The following is a 9,174-nucleotide window of genomic DNA, read 5'->3' as shown; positions in this document are numbered from 1 at the left end:
ATAGCATGAATGAAGGGTTTGTCTTGGTGTTGATATGAGTAGGCCTATATCAATAGGATATGAGACAGACAGTACATATTGTTAAAATGCATAACACACAAGTCTCAAAAGTTTCCATTGTTTCATTAATTATCCCTCAACACTGATACTGTATTTACACTAAGAAAACATTGTGACGTGGAAACAAGGGAAATAATCATTTGAGCCTAAAACAGTTTTTACAGTATTTCAAATTACACAAACCACGTATGTTTATTATGTAACTGGCTTTTCCAGCAGATCAGTGTTGTTGACAAAGTTCATGGTACAGTCAGACAGGTTTAAAAAAAGTCACATTACCAACACAGTATCCACCAATCGTTGATCAGACAAACAATATAAGCGTCCAATCACAGACTTGAGGGGGGTTCTTGATGTGGGTCGTTCTAGCAATTTCTACAGACGTCTCAGCACACATTAAATAAATGTAACTCCGCCGAGAGTAATATGTTTTAAAATCATCTTGTCTTAATCAATAATTAGTGTATGTGTTATAATATGTGTATTTATTCGAATCTAAATGAATTAATTAAATGTAAATTGTACGTTTTAAAGTTAAAGCACGGACTATATTTTCAAACGCGGATGGATATTGTCACATGACGCTTTTCCACGTCGAAATGTTTTCTTAGTATAAATACAGTGTCCGCGCCCTTCGTGAATCATATTGAACACAGAAGCAAGAAGAAGGTTTTGTGAAATTGACGTCGAGGTTAATCGTAAGTAGCTACATTTTATATTTCTGTCAGTTTAATTTTTGTATTTTACTGATATTCATGTGTGAACTACTGTGCTGGAGTTGCAACGTTACTTTGTACAATTCGGCCTGACCTAACGTTAGTCTTCTCGAATGGTGTTGTTGACCAACCGTCGTTTTTCGCCCTTCCCTCACAAAATATTTAGATTTTGTGCCTTAATTTAAATAAGCCTTGTTACAAGAAATTGTGACTTCTCCTCGTATGGCTTACTATCTACAAGTTTGCTAGCCATGGCGACGATTGTCCGTTTTTTTTTCTTCTCCCCCCCATCATGCTGCTTTAGCTATCGTACTTTAGCCGGCTGAACGAATGACACTGGCGAAATGGCGCCCGATCGAATTCGTAATCCAAACGATAGCTACGCAGTTCTACAATTGTTTAAGTCAGTTTTTGGACCGACTTGCGCTTTCATAAAAGCTAATACGTTAAATACAAATGTTCTTAAGTTAATGGTATCTGAATAAAAGTTTGAGGTTTAACTTTACATTTTAGTCATTTAGCAGACGCTCTTATCCAGAGCGAGTTAGTGAGTGCTAGTAACCGCAGTAACTAGCAAAGTAAAAATATTTTCATCTTGCGGGAATGGACGTCAGTGGTAGCTTTAATAATTAATTTGGTTTGGTAATTAAAAGTTTCACTGTCTTTTCAGGTATAGAAATGCAGATCTTCGTGAAGACCCTCACCGGCAAGACCATCACCCTTGAGGTCGAGCCCAGTGACACCATTGAGAATGTGAAAGCCAAGATCCAGGACAAGGAGGGCATCCCCCCAGACCAGCAGCGTCTGATCTTCGCAGGCAAGCAGCTGGAAGATGGCCGCACCCTCTCCGACTACAACATCCAGAAAGAGTCCACCCTCCATCTTGTGCTGCGTCTCAGGGGAGGCATGCAGATCTTCGTCAAGACCCTCACGGGCAAAACCATCACACTAGAAGTGGAGCCAAGTGACACTATTGAGAATGTGAAAGCCAAGATCCAGGACAAGGAGGGCATCCCCCAGACCAGCAGCGTCTGATCTTCGCAGGCAAGCAGCTGGAAGATGGCCGCACCCTCTCCGACTACAACATCCAGAAAGAGTCCACCCTCCATCTTGTGCTGCGTCTCAGGGGGAGGCATGCAGATCTTCGTCAAGACCCTCACGGGCAAAACCATCACACTAGAAGTGGAGCCAAGTGACACTATTGAGAATGTGAAAGCCAAGATCCAGGACAAGGAGGGCATCCCCCCCAGACCAGCAGCGTCTGATCTTCGCAGGCAAGCAGCTGGAAGATGGCCGCACCCTCTCCGACTACAACATCCAGAAAGAGTCCACCCTCCATCTTGTGCTGCGACTCAGGGGAGGCATGCAGATCTTCGTCAAGACCCTCACGGGCAAAACCATCACACTAGAAGTGGAGCCAAGTGACACTATTGAGAATGTGAAAGCCAAGATCCAGGACAAGGAGGGCATCCCCCCAGACCAGCAGCGTCTGATCTTCGCAGGCAAGCAGCTGGAAGATGGCCGCACCCTCTCCGACTACAACATCCAGAAAGAGTCCACCCTCCATCTTGTGCTGCGTCTCAGGGGAGGCATGCAGATCTTCGTCAAGACCCTCACGGGCAAAACCATCACACTAGAAGTGGAGCCAAGTGACACTATTGAGAATGTGAAAGCCAAGATCCAGGACAAGGAGGGCATCCCCCCAGACCAGCAGCGTCTGATCTTCGCAGGCAAGCAGCTGGAAGATGGCCGCACCCTCTCCGACTACAACATCCAGAAAGAGTCCACCCTCCATCTTGTGCTGCGACTCAGGGGAGGACAGTAACAGTTTCCCTTTGGGGAGGACAGTAATAGTTTCCCTTGCTTCTGTTCTGACCAAAAATGTTTTCAGTTAAGTTTTTTCCACATGTTCGATTTTTATTATTGAAGTAAATAAAGGCATTTAATTTATTTGTTCTTCAGTGTTTACTTTCATTGCTTTCTGAGAAGTGTTGTGATAGCAAACAATTTAACTTAATATATTATCTTAAATTGGTTACATGAGGTGTCACTTATGAAGTATAAGGAACATGGTACATTAATTCACACTTGTTGTGAAAGTGTGCTATAATATGTACAGAAAACAGCTGCCTATGTTGAGTGGCCATCACGCTTAGTACTTGCCAATGCCCTATATAGGAGGCGTATCATAAGATGGATGAGTGATTTTTGTAAAATATTTAAATCTGCCACAGTGATACTTCACTGGTTTTAAAGCTGGAGTGAATCGGCCCATCTGACCTACAAGAAATGGCTGGGGATGTATTTGATCCAAAATTGGGAATTATTGCCACAACAATGAGCGATATTTCGGGGATTTATAAATGTGAAACATCCAGTTTGCATTTCCACTCCCTACCAAATGTGGTGAGGAAGCCCAGTGGCCGGCAGTGCGAGTTGGATTTTGGAGTTTCTGCTACTTTTCTCATTGAAACATTTCATCTCAATATAGTTTTGTTAACAAAACGACAGTCTTACGTACAGAGTGGACTAAGTTTTATAGACTTTACCCTTTGCCAAAGTTTCCAAAAATTGCGTTTAGGAGTGCAGGGGTGAATTTAGTTGCACACTTCACAGAATAGGCGTTCCCCTAATGCAAATACATGCTAGAACGCGCCAATAGGCTCTGCCCACTAGGATTAATTTGCTCCCATTGGTTACGACAGGCTGTGGTCTATCTTGGGTTAGATATAAAAATCTATTGCTTTCTTCAACCATATTTTAATTTTGTAAAAATAAGTAGTGTGTAGCCAGTAGTTAGCTACACCGCTACATAGCAATAAAGTAATTCACTACTGAAAACACTACCTAGATTTGCATTTAGTTCAATGACCACCAAGCTACTGCAAAATGTCGTTAAATTACTAGTTGAACTACATGTAGTTCAATACTCCCCAACACCAAATGTTAAAAGAAAGGTCACAGGCAGTTACGTACTGTTTTTGTACCTGAATTCCCATTAATGAGCCTTTGCCAAAAACCTGAATTCCAATTAATGAGCCTTTGCCGCCCCCTGTTGACTAAATATTCAAACAACAAACCAACGCTACAGTTTATAGAATGGAGCAATAACGTTTTATTTTCAATCGCTTTGGTGCATGTGGTGAATTTAAAAACGTTTTATACAAAACTCCAAACTGGTAACACTTGTAACGCAGCAAGTTTTGTATTCAAAAGTTTTGATTGTGCATTCGTTTTGTTTGGAGACATTTTTCACCACACAACAATTTATCCAAAATATAAGTTTACTGTGGAATACCATGAGAACATTGATTTAAACCCCAAAACACAACAATATGATATCTTCTCAATTTATTTGTTTTAAAAACCAATTAATCCAATAGAAAAATATATGTTTCAAAATTGCCCTTTGAATGTAATATGCTACACTACTGTAAATAACAGTACATTACACTGTTTTCACATTTGGCCATAGGTTCTCATCAACATCGCAGTAAATGGCCTCATTGTTCATGTACCTGTGGAAAAACCTTTTGGCATGGTGAATCCAAGCCTGACATACAGTACCAGTCAAAAGTTTGGACACACCTACTCATTCAACGGTTTTTCTTAATTGTTACTATTTTCTACATTGTAGAATAATAGTGAAGACATCAAAACTATGAAATAACACATATGGAATCATGTAGTAACCAAAAAAGTGTTAAACAAATCAAAATATATGTTATATTTGAGATTCTTCAAATAGCCACCCTTTGCCTTGATGACAACTTTGCACACTCTTGGCATTCTCTCAACCAGCTTCACCTGGAATGCTTTTCCAACAGTCTTGAAGGAGTTCCAAAAAATGCTGAGCACTTGTTGGCTGCTTTTCCTTCACTCTGCCTTCCGACTCATCCCAAACAATCTCAATTGGGTTGAGGTCGGGGGATTGTGGAAGCCAGGTCATCTGATGCAGTACTCCATCACTCTCCTTCTTGGTAAAATAGCCCTTACACAGCCTGTAGGTGTGTTGGGTCATTGTCCTGTTGGGGGAAAAAATGATAGTCCCACTAAGCCCAAATCAGACGGGATGGCGTATCGCTGCAGAATGCTGTGGTAGCCATGCTAGTTAAGCGTGCCTTGAATTCTAAATAAATCACAGACAGTGTCACCAGCAAAGCACCCCCACACCATAACACCTCCTCCTCCATGCTTTACAGTGAGAACTACACATGCAGAGATCATCCGTTCACCCACACCGCGTCTCACAAAGACACAGCGGTTGGAACCAAAAATCTCAAATTTGGACTCCAGTCCAAAGGACACATTTCCACCAGTCTAATGTCCATTGCTCGTGTTTCTTGGCCCAAGCAGGTCTCTTCTTCTTATTGGTGTCCTTTAGTAGTGGTTTCTTTGCAGCAATTAGACCATGAAGGCCTGATTCACACAGTCCCCTCTGAACAGTTGATGTTGAGATGCGTCTGTGACTTGAACTCTGTGAAGCATTTATTTGGCTGCAATTTCTGAGGCTGGTAACTCGAATTAACTTATCCTCTGCATCAGAGGTAACTCTGGGTCTTCCATTCCTGTGGCGGTCCTCATGAGAGCAAGTTTCATCATAGCACTTGATGGTTTTTGCGACTGCACTTGAAGAAACGTTAAAAGTTCTTGAAATGTTCCGTATTGACTGACCTTCATGTCTTAAAGTAATGATGGACTGTCGTTTCTCTTTGCTTATTTGTGCTGTTCTTGCCATAATATGGAATTGGTATTTTACCAAATAGGGCTATCTTCTGTATGGCTCAAACGCATTAAGGAAAGAAATTCCACAAATTAACTTTTAAGAAGGCACACCTGTTAATTGAAATGCATTACAGGTGACTACCTCATGAAGCTGGTTGAGAGAATGCCAAGAGTGTGCAAAGCTGTCATCAAGGCAAAGGGTGGCTATTTGAAGAATCTCAAATATAAAATATATTTGATTTGTTTAACACTTTTTTGGTTACTACATGATTCCATATGGGTTATTTCATAGTTTTGATGTCTTCACTATTATTCTACAATGTAGAAAATAGTAAAAATAAAGAAAAACCCTGGAATGCGTAGGTGTGTCCAAACTTTTGACTGGTACTGTAGATCTGGATTGACGTAATTGCATGCCTCATCCATGGCCTGAAGGAGGGTGGCACGCTCATGGGGATGGCAAACATACACATTCCACCTGTATTGTAATCATGTATTGTATTTTACAGTATTGTATTGTACTTACAGTATGTATTGTAGTGGACCTGTGTGGCTCAGTTAGTAAGAGCATGGCACTAGCAACACCAGAGTTGTGGGTTTGATTCCCACTAGAGTCACATAGGAAAATGTGGTTTGTCACTTTGGATAAAAGTGCCTGCTATGTAAATGGAATATATAATGGTATTACAACACTTTAATGGCCAATGCAATATTAGTATCTCAGTGTGAAACCCCCCCATCAAAAAGACACCAGCAACTTCATTTTGAATACATGTTTACTGTATAGGGGATGCATTTGTTAAATACAATACATCTCTGATCTTGTCAATATCAGACCTGTCACGGTTCAGACAGACGACAAGAGGACCACAATTGCGTCACACCAGAAAGTTTATTAAAACTTAAGGGGAAAGGGATGTAGGGAGTGAGTGAGGGCTCCAGGGGTTATCCCGTCCGATGTGCTGGGTCTGTGCCTCCCCCCAGTGGCAGCGATGCGTCCGATGACGCCGGTGGTTGGTGGTCCAGAAGTCCTGGGGGGGGGAGGAAACACAGACACAACGGGGCGGATGAAAACAGGCAGAAGTACAGTTCAAGGGAATCCAAAATACGTAGTAGCAAGGCAGAAGGCTGGTCAGAGTTACCGGGATAGAAGAGTAGTCAGGAGTCGTAATGGCAGAAGCAGGTCTGGATCTCCTAAGGCAGAAGAGTATCCAATAAACAGGCAGGTCCGGGGTCACAAAACCAGGGTGAGCCAGAAGCGCGAGCAAACAGGTTCGGGTGTGAGCCTTGCAGACGATCTGACACCGGAGAGCTGAAAGACAGGGCCTTAAATACTGGGAGAGGTTAGTGGGTAATGCAGCGCAGCTGGCAGAGTAATTAGAGCCGAGCAGAGCAGGGACAGGTGGAGCTAGTTAGGCTGAGTAGAGAGAGGGAGGTGAGCAGAGTGGAAGATAGTGGAAACCAATTAAGGTGGTAACCCGGTGGAGTGAGAGGGCTCATGACAGAACCCCCCCCCCAAGGGACGGCCCCAGAAGTCCCAAGAGCAACACCACGCCGGGCGGGAGGAGGGGAGCCGGAGGAGGGCTAGAACTCCTCCGAACGGTCCGAGTGAACGTCCTCATCCTCGGAGGAAGCCGGAGGGCCGTGGGCGGGAGATGGGACAGGTCCCGAGACAGGATCAGGCACAGGACAGGAAGCCGAGCGGGCCGGACGGTTAGGGACCCCTCTGGGGCGGCCCCTACGGATTGCAGGTTGATCAGGATGCCGTTGGTGGAAAGCGGTGATGAGAGTCCTATCCACAATCCGACTAGCTGGCACCCAGGTCCTTTCCTCAGGTCCATAGCCCTCCCAGTCAATGAGGTACTGGAGACCCCTACCCCTCCGTCTGGACCGAAGCAGGCGGCGGACGGTGTAAACCAGACCACCATCGACGAGCCGTGGAGGAGGAGGACCAGGCGCAGCAGGGACCAGCGGACTCTCATGGATGGGCTTAATCTTAGACACATGGAAAGTGGGGTGCACCCTCAGGGAATTAGGCAGTTGGAGCCGGACAGCAGTTGGGCTAATCACTCTTATGATAGGGAATGGGCCAATGAACCGAGGTGCCAGCTTCTGCGACTCCACCCTGAGTGGCAGGTTCTTCGATGACAACCACACCCTTTGACCAACATGGTAGGTGGGAGCAGGAATTCTCCGACGGTTGGCCCCGGTAGTGTAGCTGGCAACGGACCTGAGGAGTGTGGCTCGGGCTTGTGACCAGGTGCGGCGACATCGACGGGCAAAAGCAAGTGCAGATGGGCAAGTAACCTCCTCCTCCTGGCTGGCAAATAGAGGAGGCTGGTATCCATAAACACATTGAAAAGGGGACATACCGATGGCAGAGCAGGTCAGAGAATTGTGTGCGTACTCCACCCATGTCAATTGCTGCGACCAGGAGTGGGGGTTGCGTGAAGTCATGCATCGCAGTGCCTTCTCGAGCTCCTGATTAGCCCGCTCTGACTGCCCATTGGATTGGGGATGGAATCCGGAAGTCAGACTGACTGTGGCTCCCAGCAGGTGACAGAACTCCTTCCAAAAAGCGGAGGAGAATTGTGGACCACGGTCAGAAACAACATCCCTTGGCAGTCCGTGGATCCGGAAGACGTGTTCCAGGACCACCTGGGCGGTCTCCTTGGCGGTTGGGAGCTTGGGGAGGGGAATGAAGTGTGCCATCTTGCTGAAACGGTCAACGATGGTGAGAATGACGGTCATGCCACTTGAAGGGGGCAGCCCCGTGACAAAGTCAAGGGCGATGTGAGACCAGGGACGTCTGGGCACAGGCAGGGGCTGCAGCAACCCGGCTGGGGGCTGGCAGGACGACTTGTGTTGGTTGCAGATGGGGCAGGCTTGGACGAATTCCCGTACATCCTTCCTCAGAGAGGGCCACCAGAACCTCTGGGCGAGCAGGTTGTAAGTGCGGGTGGAGCCAGGGTGACAAGCTAGGCGGGGAGTCATGTCCCCACTGAATGACCTGGGACCTCAGGTCTTCGGGGACAAAAAGGCGGTCAGCTGGGCAAGTGCTGGGACCTGGCTGGTTACGGAGAGCCTCCAGCACCTGTTCCTCAACAGCCCAGGTCAGAGCTGCAACGATGCAGGGACTTGGCAGAATCGACACAGGGTCCTTGGAGGGGGTGTCATCCTTCTGGAATTGACGGGAGAGGGCGTCTGGCTTGGTGTTGCGTGATCCAGGCCGGTATGACAGAGTGAAATTAAACCTGGTGAAGAACAGGGCCCAGCGGGACTGCCTGGAGTTCAACCGTTTGGCCGTGCGGATGTACTCCAAGTTCTTATGATCGGTCCAAACGAGAAATGGAATGGTGGACCCCTCCAGCCAGTGACGCCACTCCTCCAAGGCAAGCTTCACAGCCAGCAGCTCACGGTTCCCTATGTCGTAATTGCACTCAGAGGGGGACAACCGACGTGAGAAAAAGGCACAGGGATGGAGCTTCCTATCCTCCGCAGCCCACTGAGAAATCACAGCACCAACTCCCACATCCGAGGCGTCCACCTCCACAATGAATTGCCGGTCCACATCAGGCATCTGGAGGATGGGAGCGGAGGTGAACCTCACCTTGAGGGTACTGAAGGCTTTGTCGGCTGCTGGGGTCCAGGTGAAGGGTTGCTTGGTGCTGGT

The 9,174-nt window shown here is 46.2% G+C and overlaps 1 pseudogene; it reads left to right on the top strand.

Moving 5' to 3' along the window:
- Positions 1-653: 653 nt before the first annotated feature.
- LOC121579435 lies at positions 654-2,726 on the top strand (annotated as a pseudogene).
- The last annotated feature ends 6,448 nt before the right edge of the window (positions 2,727-9,174 follow it).

This window comes from Coregonus clupeaformis, chromosome 13 (genome assembly GCF_020615455.1).
Source record: "Coregonus clupeaformis isolate EN_2021a chromosome 13, ASM2061545v1, whole genome shotgun sequence".
Lineage (NCBI taxonomy): Eukaryota > Metazoa > Chordata > Actinopteri > Salmoniformes > Salmonidae > Coregonus > Coregonus clupeaformis.
The sequence above is the reverse complement of the archived record's forward strand: the minus strand, read 5'-3'. Positions and strand labels throughout refer to the sequence as shown.